Raw genomic sequence first — 11,484 nt, forward strand, 5'->3', positions numbered from 1 at the left:
ATCAAGAAGACTTTCGTGACATGCCAAACCTACCACTATAAAGGTATTTGGGCAGTTTTTACAATCAATTGAATCGATGATGGGGAGATAGAGTATAGGGTATGTTAAAGTAAATACGCAAATGTAATTACGCCTAACTTCAGAAAATGACTCAGCTGAAAAATTCCTAAAGCAATCGTATTAGAATGTCATGTACTACTTACTGACACTGTTATCAAAAACAATGTGACCATGAACTGTGCAATTAAAATATAATAACCATACACGCTATTATAGGATAGGCTTTCAAATAAAACATTTCAATGTCACTGATTCTATTTAATATTAACTTCTGCTCACAGCAAGCTATCTAACTAGATCACAACCAAAAATAGCCCAGGAAGGAATATACCTAAGTAATATAATGGTGTTACTTATAATGATTAAAATGCATCTTTCCTATGCTTGGGTACACTCGCTGTTAAGATATTATTGTCATATTTCAATAGCCCCCCGTTAGTACAGAGGTATGTCTTTTGATTTACAACGCTGAAACCAGGGGTTCCATTTCCCTGGGTAGGTTCGGTAGATAGCCCGATGTGGCTTTGCTTTAAGAAAACACAAACATATTCCAATAATATCTCTCACAAGGTCGGTCAGCTTAGATTTAACTTGTTTTGAATTTCGCGCAAAGCTACATTAGGGCTGTCTGCACTAGCCGTCCCTAATTTAGTAGTATAAGACCAGTGGAAAGGCAGTTATTCATCACCACCCACCGCCAACTCTTAGGCTATTTTTTTACCAACGAATAGTGGGATTGATCTTCACATTATAACGCTCTCACGGCTGAAAGGGTGAGCATGTTTGGTGTGACGGGGATTCGAACCCGCGACCCTCGGATTACAAGTCGAGTGCCTCAACCACCTGATCATACGGGGCCGGGTCAGCTTAGAAGATTTACGTTAGTCCTAAATCCACGCATAAAGTTAACAATATAAAATAATTCTAGTAATAAAATAAATAATAATAAAAATGAAGAATAATATAAATATTAAATAGTTTAACCAAGATTGTTATGAAAAGTAAAATTCAAGAAAGAATACAGCAATGTATTTACATGTTAACATACAATAGTTTTATTAGAAAATATAAGCCATTACTATAAGTCATAATAGTTAGAAACCATTTACTTGTAATTCTCGATCGTGGAAGAAAATGTAGAATGCGCATTCCTACTTCTAAACATTAAACTTTAGCACCCAGAAACAACTACAGAATTTGAGTAGGTTATATGAAAACTATTTTGCAGTCTCATTACGTCGTTATGGTCCGTGTCGTGACATTTGGTCATGCTCTATCTGACAACCATGCATCTTGCAAATAGCTCTGCAGTATAGTTTCCATTGCAAAATTTTCTGTCGTAAGGCTGTAATGTCCAAAGCACGCCCTACCTTCACGCAAACTTTTCACAATCACATTTAGTGTACGAAGAAAACGGTTTTCCAAAACCCGTTTCAAAAATATAACCACACAGAAATCCATATGGATTATGTTTGCCGGCTTGACTGGTATTTCTTCTTATGGAATGTCATGAATGACTGTTTAATTCTCCATCTGCTTGAGGTATGTCACGATTAAGAAGATGTCTCATGGGAGCAACTTGTGTAGACTTGACTTTTCCAGACATACAAACTGCGATTCATCTTTATTATATTGCATAGTATTACCTTAAACACATGATTTGTTGTAGATATTTTATGGATTGTCCTGGTCCCCAGTTTGATCTTTATTATTTGGTTTACCAAAGACAGTAAGTACAACCAATATTATCATCTTGGAAATTCTAAATTCGCAATGATAACTATTTTTATTATTTGAATGTATGAAAATGTTGGGTTGGAAAGAGCAGCTACATACATTTCTTAGAAGCAATCAATTTTCGGTAGCATCTCAGTACATACATAACGTCTAATAATGTCAAAATGTATTTTGGTATATTTTTCTACTGCGAATTTATATCGTCCGTAGTTGTCAGATGACTGGCTAATTTGAATTTTCTTATGTAAAACATAATCAGTCTTTGTAGTCTCACTGAAACGAAATCAGAATACACACAGTAACAACAGGTCATTTTAAACCCCAAAACCAAAGTCACACCACACAGATCTAGCAGACATATGTAAATACAAATAAATACACTGACTCGAAAATAAAACAAAGTATAAACAGGTGAAAATAGAAACAAATTACTAGAATATAGAGAACTATTTGGCTTTGGGTACATGTTCATTTGTCTTTCACTCTAACTAATTCTCTTTTTTTCTACATGTGTCTCTAAGTCTACCCTTATCTGTAGTTTATTTTGTTTTATTCTTTCTGAAGCTGTATGTTGACCTGCACGTCACAACGTGTTAGATTATTAAATCATTCAAAACAAGCATTAACCTATCTTAAGTCTAGTATAAGCCGACACAACTCTTTATCTCCTCTGAAAAAACTATAACTAGGATTTCGCTTTCAGGTCTTGAGGTAGCTCTGTTTCTTTACAAAGATAAGAAAAAAAAACACCTTAAAATTGTGGTATATGAATAAAAAGCTAACATTGGGTTATATTAAAGTAGTTTCCAGTTAGAATATGGAAAATTAAAATGAGTAACAATTTGGAATATTAAAGAAAAATCAACAAAAAGGTATAATAAAGAGATGGGCAAAGAGGTGTAATAAAGAAAAACCAATAACGTGATATACAAAATAAAACCCAATAATATGGTATATTAAAGAAAAAACCAACTATGTGATATACAAAATAAAACCCAATAATGTGGTATATTAAAGAAAAAACCAACTATGTGATATACAAAATAAAATCCAATAATGTGGAATATTAAAGAAAAAAAAACAACTATGTGGATATACAAAATAAAATCCAATAATGTGGAATATTAAAGAAAAGCGAATAAAGTGGAATATATATATTTTAGGCCCGGCATAGCCAGATGGTTAAGGTACCTCGACTCGTAATCCCGCGGGTTCGAGTCCCCGTCACACCAAAGATGCTCACCCTTTCAGCCGTGTGGGCGTTATAATGTTACGGTCAATTTCATTATTCGTTGGTAAAAGAGTAGCTCAAGAGTTGGCGATGGGTGGTGATGACTAGCTGCCTTTCCTCTAGTCTTACACTGCTAAATTAGGGAGGGCTAGCGCAGATAGTCCTTGAGTAGCTTTGAGCGAAATTCAAAAAACAAATGAACGATATATATTTTAAGAGTGTAATATGAAAGAAAAATTTTAAAATGTGGTAAATTGAAGAAAAGCCAACAGTTTAGTATATAAAGCAAAAGAAAACAGTGACCTGTAAAACAGCAACATGGAATATTTTAAAAAACAGTAACATAATTTGTTAAAGTAAAACCAAAAATGTGGTATATTAAAGAAAATCCAATAATGTGTAATATTAAAAAAAACAATGCGGTATATTAAACAAAATTTAACATCGAATTATATTAAATAAATGCTAGAAGTGTAGTACATTAAAGTAAATCTAACATTGTGGTTTATAGGCTTTGTAACAAAGTGGTATATTATAGTAAACCTGGGATATTTAAAAACCTAAGAATATGATTACTTAGAATGTATTTTCTTTCAAGTTCGTTACGCTTTGATCATTACTGCTTATTTCTCTCTCTTTCTTCATTTTCATTTCACTTGTACGACAGGTTATTAAAACTTTGTTGTACACCGATCAAAAGAATTTGTTTTTGAAACTATGACAACCTCTGCAAAAATATAAAACTGCCGTTATAAGCTCTGAATAGCCTTCACACTAAAATATCTGTGCATGTCTTTAAAATGTATGAATAGAGGATTGTTTGCTTAAAATTAAGTACAAAACTACACAGTGAACTATCTGTATTCTGCCCACTACAGGTATCGAAACCCGGTGTTTAGCGGTATGAATCTGACGTGTACTTGCTATTGTGATTATAATAGTATAATTGCTATATAAAATATTTACTAAATAAAATCTACTAAAGTGTATTTACAATATTCCCGATGTGATTGTAATGAGCAATGTGTTTAGAGTCAGGCTCTAGTTTCAGAGTAACTCTGAACAAAATGTTTATGGTCATGTTTTAGTGTCAGAGTTACCTGAAACATCGTGTTTAATGCTAGATTTTGGTGTCATAGTATCTTGAAACAACGTATTCATGGTCAGACTCTAGTGTGAGAGTAACTTTAAACAACGTGTTTAAAGTAGGGTTTTAGATTCTGTTTTTATACACTCGTCAACCTTGTACACCAGAGAGAGATGAAAAAAACTTTAAGCTCCGCCCTCCCTCTATATAAAAAGAGAGATTCATGTTTGGTTCACAAAAGTGTTTTCTCAAAATTACGGCCAGAAATACGATGCAATCCGAGTGGTTACAATATATTAGACTTAATACGGACTATATCACTGTAAGCAGAATCTCTGGTAACGCATCAATGATACACAAATACCATCATCTACTCTAACTGATAGCTTCTTTAAATGTCAGAAGAGTGGCTCATTCGTTACTAAAGGAGAAACAAAGTTAAGAAAAGTCACAGCATTTAGATGAAAGACATCATTTACATAGAACTGCAAGAAACATTAGGAAAATACTCCAAAGTGACAATAAAGCTTCACAATGGATGTTACTCAGGCACTGAAGTTAAACATTGAACAAAAATTGAGGAGTAGATACCAGAAGTACCTCGAACAGAACGACCTGTGTACTCATAGTTTTGCTTCCAACGTAATCTGTCTCGGTTGACAATCCAACTCTGATAATTTAGAAATAGAAATTAAATATTTTAGTATCTTATCAAGATTTCTTTATTATCGTAGAGGATGCCTGTCATTTGGTGTTATATAGTAGCCTTGGACACATCTAAATACAAATTATGTTATATAGTTGCTTTGGACACATCTAAATACAAATTATGTTATATAGTAGCCTTGGACACATCTAAATACAAATTATGTTATATAGTAGCCTTGGACACATCTAAATACAAATTATGTTTTTTAGTAGTCTTGGACACATCTAAATACAAATTAATATTTCTCTTAAAACACCATTAAGATATAAAGTTTGATGCTTCTATTTTTATATTTTTGTGTCATTTCTTTTACGACCAAATTCAAAACGGATATTTTAGCATGAAAGGAACCATCGACCATTTCCACTAGGTCCCCGTTACAGCATTGATCAGGACATGATAAATAACCATTACAGAAACAAAAAGCATAAGATTCGTACTCACTTTTACGCTTTTCTTATTGCGTACCAGAATAGGGGATAAATTAAGAATACTTGAGTCGTGACAAGAAACCTGAAGCTGTTTAATCACGAACTTCGCACCTTGTCTTAAGAAAAGGTGAATTATGGGTAGATGACACTAGTAGAAGCACTTACATAGGGCAGATATGATGTCGTTGGTGTAAAGAATTGATATTGTAACTCTCTTACCAATGTTCACTTCTTCAATGTTAGTTTATCCATTTTTATCATTACTTCAGCCAGTTTACATCACACAGTGTTCCTTCTGTTAGAGGGTCGTATACGTGTGGTAGTTTGGTTTTTCATGAAGAAAAACCTGTACAAAGCATCTGATGGCTTCAGTTTCTGGCGTGTCCTACAATGTCTGAACAGAACAGTTAACATACAGCAGACTGTTCATACTTTATCTGTTAGCAAACATATGTTAGCTATAAAACTTAAACAAAAGTTGAACTAGTTGTTTTTATCCAAAACACGAACATTAGATTACACAACAAAATAATATATTTATCTTTTTCTCCTAAATGACGACGTAAAGTTAGTAAGGAACTACATAATTTGGCGTTAGTGACTGATGTATTTCATTGGATGCTATTTTGAGTCTATGTTAGTTGATGCTACTGATATTCTTTTTTCGTAACAGTCACAGAGTTATCTAGATCCTCCAAAAAGTAAGAGGCCCGGGCATGGCCAGGTGGTTAAGTTACTCGACTCGTAATCTGAGAGTCGCGGCTTCGAATCCCCGTCACACCAAACATGCTTACCCTTTCAGTTGTGAGGGTGCTATAATGTGATGGTCAATCCCACTATTCGTTGGTAAAAGAGTAGCCCAAGAGTTGGCGGTGGGTGGTGATGACTAGCTGCCTTCCCTCTAGTCTTACACTGCTAAATTAGGGACGGCTAGCACAGATAGCTCTCGAGTAGCTTTGCGCGAAATTCAAAACAAATTAAAAAGTAAGAACAGTGAACTTAACTGACCCAAGAAATTACCTAAGTCTCCTGATGATGAAGCCAATTAAAATTTAATTTTGTTTTGCTTTTTCAACTTTCATAACAGGATTTTTCAAAGTTTGCTATTTTTTGTCTTTTACTCATGTTGAACAAAATGGATTGCTGAATTAGTTGCACCATATTTTTACAAACTTAATCATAGCAGCACAGAAACATAGCAACATGTACAATGATTTGTTGAGTTGGTTTAGTCTTGGTGCTTAGTAAGATTGTACGTACTGTACGTCATTAACACATTTATAACAGTCACTAGTGTGACGCCCTTACGAAGCAAGACAAGATGGCCAAATATAAATTCATACTTATATATATATATGTTTTTTTATTCAAAAACACTAAGAACCTGTTTATTATATAAATAATAGAAATTAAGGATTACGGTGAGCGGTAGTTATGGTTTGGTTTGTTTTGAATTTCGCGCAAAGCTACACGAGGGCTATATGCACTACCTGTCCCTAATTTAGCAGTGTAAGACTAGAAGAAAGGCATCTAGTCATCACCACCCATCACCAACTCTTGAGCTACTCTTTTAGCAACGAATAGTAGGATTGACCGTCATATTATAACACCCCCACGGCTGAAAGGGCGAGCATGTTTGGTGTGACAAGAATTCGAATCCGACGTTCCTCAGATTATGAGTTGAGCGCCTTAACCATCTGGCAATGCCGTGCCACGTAATTAGGGTATAGGGCTATGGATCAAAATTGCGTGGTTCGCACTTTATGGCCGTGGATAAGTTATAAACATGACAACTAAATCCCATTATTTAATTATAGTAGCTCATGGACAGTGGTTGAACTCTTGTCTTTTTTCTAGTCTACCACTTCGAAACTATGAATGACTAAAGCAAATAGTCTTCGAGTATTTTTTGTAAAACTTCGACAATCGAGAACCGTTCCTATTATTGAAGTGACAAAATGAAAGGAAGAGAGCTAATGTTCAGCACCAACCGTCAATTTGTAGGATACTTATATCTGATCAAATAGTGGGATTTGGCTGTACATTTACAACATACTCATGGTTCCAACTGCGGGGAGTGATTTTGCGTTAGTGGGACGCGAACTAATAATTTTCTGAATTATAGTCCGAGCACGCCCAGATCAGAGTAATATATAAAGAGTAAATATTTTTTACTGAAACTTGGGGCTAAGGAGTACTTGATCGATCAAGTTTACTTGCATAGCTATAACGTAACAGTGTAACCAACATAGCTAATATTAATTTGTGTATTAGAAAAGAACAATACATTTCAAGCTGTGCTCTGACTCACCAACGAAAAAGGTATAATCTGATAACAACATGGGAATATTTATACTGTCGTTAAATACAACAAGAGATTCTAAGTGTTGCTTTACGTCTACCGATATCCGGTTTTGTGAAAAGTAGAGTCGAACCACATGTATGTCATTTGTAACGAGATGTGATATCAAACGTTAATAGAGCACATTGTTTGGAAAAAAAAGGCAAATATTTCTCACATCTGTACCTACATAAACGCGTCACAAAAGTATCGCTATTTATGAATAACAAGATATGAGAAAAGTAGCCTAGGCTAATACCATATATACATAACCACACTTCACAAAAACAACTATTGAGGAAAGGCAGCAAATAGTACTTTGATATATGAATTAGAAACTCTATAACCCTTCTTTATCAAACTTTAATATTATATAAGAATCACTGAAACTTAAGGGAATAACTTAACATCACATATAAATAGCTACATTAATAATACCAAAAACAATTTCTCTTAACATTAATAACACTAGACACAATTACTTTTAATAGTAATAACAATAGAACCAATTACTTTTAACAGTAATAACAATAGAATCAATTACTTTTAACAGTAATAACAATAGAACCAATTACTCTTAACACTAATAACACCAGAAACAATTACTCTTACACTAAAAATACAAAAAACAGTTACTCTTAACAATAATAATACTAGGAACAGTTACTCTTAACAATAATAACACTAGGAACAGTTACCCTTAGCACTAATAACACACAGACATAATCACCATTAAAAGTAGCATACGTGATGGGAAACTCGGCTAGAATCGATACAAGTAAAGACGAGCTGAAATGATATTCATGAAAACTCCATTTTTAGTAGATAGTTTTCAAAAGTTTAACAACTAAATTTGAATAAAATACCATTGGTGTTTTATAATGGTATAACGGCTGACATCTTTTCTGATTTTCATGTATCCCTGAAACATAATTTGAAATTAAACAATAAATTGAGTAGTTACTATGAATCACAGTTGTGTTTTCTTTTATCAGAGAGAGAAAACATTGCTCTTTAAGTAATTTGTACTAAACAAGATCACAACAAGTCGTGGCCCTCGTTTTAGTACAACGGTGTATCTAACTAAAACATTTTGATTTGGCAACAACAACAACTTTAAAAAAAACACTTGTTTATTTTAACTGTCTAGCGGAAAGTTTCTAATTTGCTAGAAATATGGCATCACAGAACAAGGTTCTCTTTGATGCCAGCCAATAAGATAGTTGTGTTGTTTCACTATGTTTAGACAGCTCCGTGGTTGTGTATTTGTTTACAAACCGCTAATTACAAGTAAATAAAAAATAACTACAATTAAACGGAAGATAACTTCTAATAACCTGTAAAAAAAATGACTGGCAATCGGTAAAGAATTTTAATGGATGAATTTTCTGAATTACGTGCCTCAAGCAATGATGACTAGAAATACAAAATGGTGGCCTTCAATATTAATGTGAGTCAGTTTTTTTAATTGTGTGCAGGTGAACCGTGGATAAAAAACAACTTCAATATATGCTGTATTTTTACTTATTAACTAGAGCGTAACGAAAAGTATAGGCAATGAATAACCCAGTTTTTAAATGCATTTCTTTGTTCAGTATTATATCATAGAATGGGGAAAACCAGGTCTATTAGAAGCAGTCTTACCTCTCTTTATTTTTCAGCGATTTGTCTTAATTATCAATCTCTAACCAATATGAAAATGTTAAATAATGTTTAGATAAAATCTTGGATATTATGTCGTACAAATTATTTTTGTTAAATTCTCTTATATGATCACAAAAGTAGTAAAGATAAAATTACGTTTTGTTTTGTACTTTATTATTAAACAGACGTAGTCTTGTATAGTTAGCTGGTTGAGCTGTACAAAGGAAAGTCAGGGCCCGGAACATGATGCCAATGAACACGGCTGTGGGTGCATTATGAAAATGACAGTCAGTCCCATTATTCGGTTCAAAGAGATTGGCAACACCCTCATGAGGGCAAATGCTGATACTGACTGTCTTCCTTCTAATTGGTGATTAAAATTTAGAAACGGTTGCAACTTAGCTTAGATCTCTCTTATCACCTTTTATCCCACATGGGCATAAGGTTCCAATAAGGTTGAAAAATCTAACATTCTTTTCTTCCTGTTATTTCATTTTATAAATAAATAACTGGTCTTCATTAAATAAAGAACGAACTGTCTTCAACTAGTGGACGTAATCAGAAGTCGGCCTAAATGTATCTCTAACGCTTTCGGAATGAGGACTTCTCGTGATCAGAGGTAAATGACAAATGACCACTGTAGGCAGGTTGATACGTTATATGTTTGTATCGAAAGTGAGACGCTCTTTATAAACGATAAGCGTGATAATGAGGACCGGAATTGGACGTAACTGAAAAGTGATAACTGTGATAAATTAAGACTAGAAAGTGGGCGTAGTTAGAAAGCGATAAGTGTAATAAATGAAATAAAGTTATAATGTTTAAAGCTCAATTTCAGATTGTTAAAATACCCATATTTATTTGGAAAAATGGGTGAGAGTTGACCCTCGAGTAAAGCTCTGTATTTCGGAGCCGGGTTCTGAGCCCTCCAAGCGCTACCCTAACTTTAAGACTGTAGGCGCTGTATAAGAGTGACAGTCAATTTCTTAGTATGAAGGATGGGCGGTAGAATACCGTAGTTCAAAATTAGGTAGGTGGCAAATAACTTTATGGCTTTACCATAAACATAAAACACAAATATAACTGCTGCAAAACTAAGCTACATACTAATAGAAACAAAACTGTGTTACACACTATAAATTTGTCAATATAATTAGATGGAAATTAAAACAGAACTACCTAAAGAAACTGGTACTTGTATTACACTATTTTTTCTCGAAAAAAAAAAGCTATGGTATTCCAAAAATGTCGTAAATGTCTCTGTACTCCGACACTGCCTGGACGGTTGGTAGCCATAAACTTCTTAACTCGGAATATGCGTTGATATTAGAACAAGAAAAGGTGGAAATTAATGCAAACGATTGGTAAATAATATGTTTTATATCACTGAGGCATCATTATGAATAAATTCTTAATGGAGCCCCCTGAGACCATTTATCACCCTGGTACTCCCATTAGGAGAAAAAAAGGGAAGATTATATCTTCGGTATTTCTGTATATATGTATCAATGACGTAACAGAACACATAAATGAGTCCTCTAACACTAGGGGACATGAATAACAACAACAAAAAATCAATAAAAACGTGCGTATTGATTGAATATTGTTTCACTATGAGTAACATATAATAGTATGTTTTGTACTACATCATTATAAAAGAAACTTTAATTTTAAATTAGCTTGATTTCATTTTTCAAATCTGAAACTATATCTTGTTCGTCTTTCTCAGCAGGTTTGTTTATTGTTATTTTTACCTTTTTCTTTCATAAAACAAATATACTGTAATAAATGAATGAATGAAATCTTTCTAGCTTAAACATTGTCTGTGGAAAGAAGCCTCAGAACTTGTACTTAGAACCTCTGGCTAACAGGGCCATTACTCTTTGAAGAAATACAAACCACCTGTGTTCTAGATGGAGCATTGCAAGCTACAGAATAGTCAAATTCCACAATAATAAGTAGTCCTATAAGCTGTGTTATTTTGCAAGTTATCAAACTGCTAAATTCTCACAAATGAAACAGCCGCTATAAGTTCCAAGTTTATCTTACCTGAAATTAATAGAAAACACAAACTCTACTCCCTTAATAGCCGACGAGAGCCGGTTTCTACGAAATGCACAACAGGTGTGTTGTCCCTTCTTGGGAGAAGATACCATACAACGCCCTGTATCAAAATTCATGACGTTTTTCTTGGATGCGAGTACAACGATGACATTTAAAAACATCCTTTTGGAGTGGAAGGTG

This window comes from Tachypleus tridentatus, chromosome 12, assembly GCF_004210375.1.
Source record: "Tachypleus tridentatus isolate NWPU-2018 chromosome 12, ASM421037v1, whole genome shotgun sequence".
Classification (NCBI taxonomy): Eukaryota; Metazoa; Arthropoda; class Merostomata; order Xiphosura; family Limulidae; genus Tachypleus; species Tachypleus tridentatus.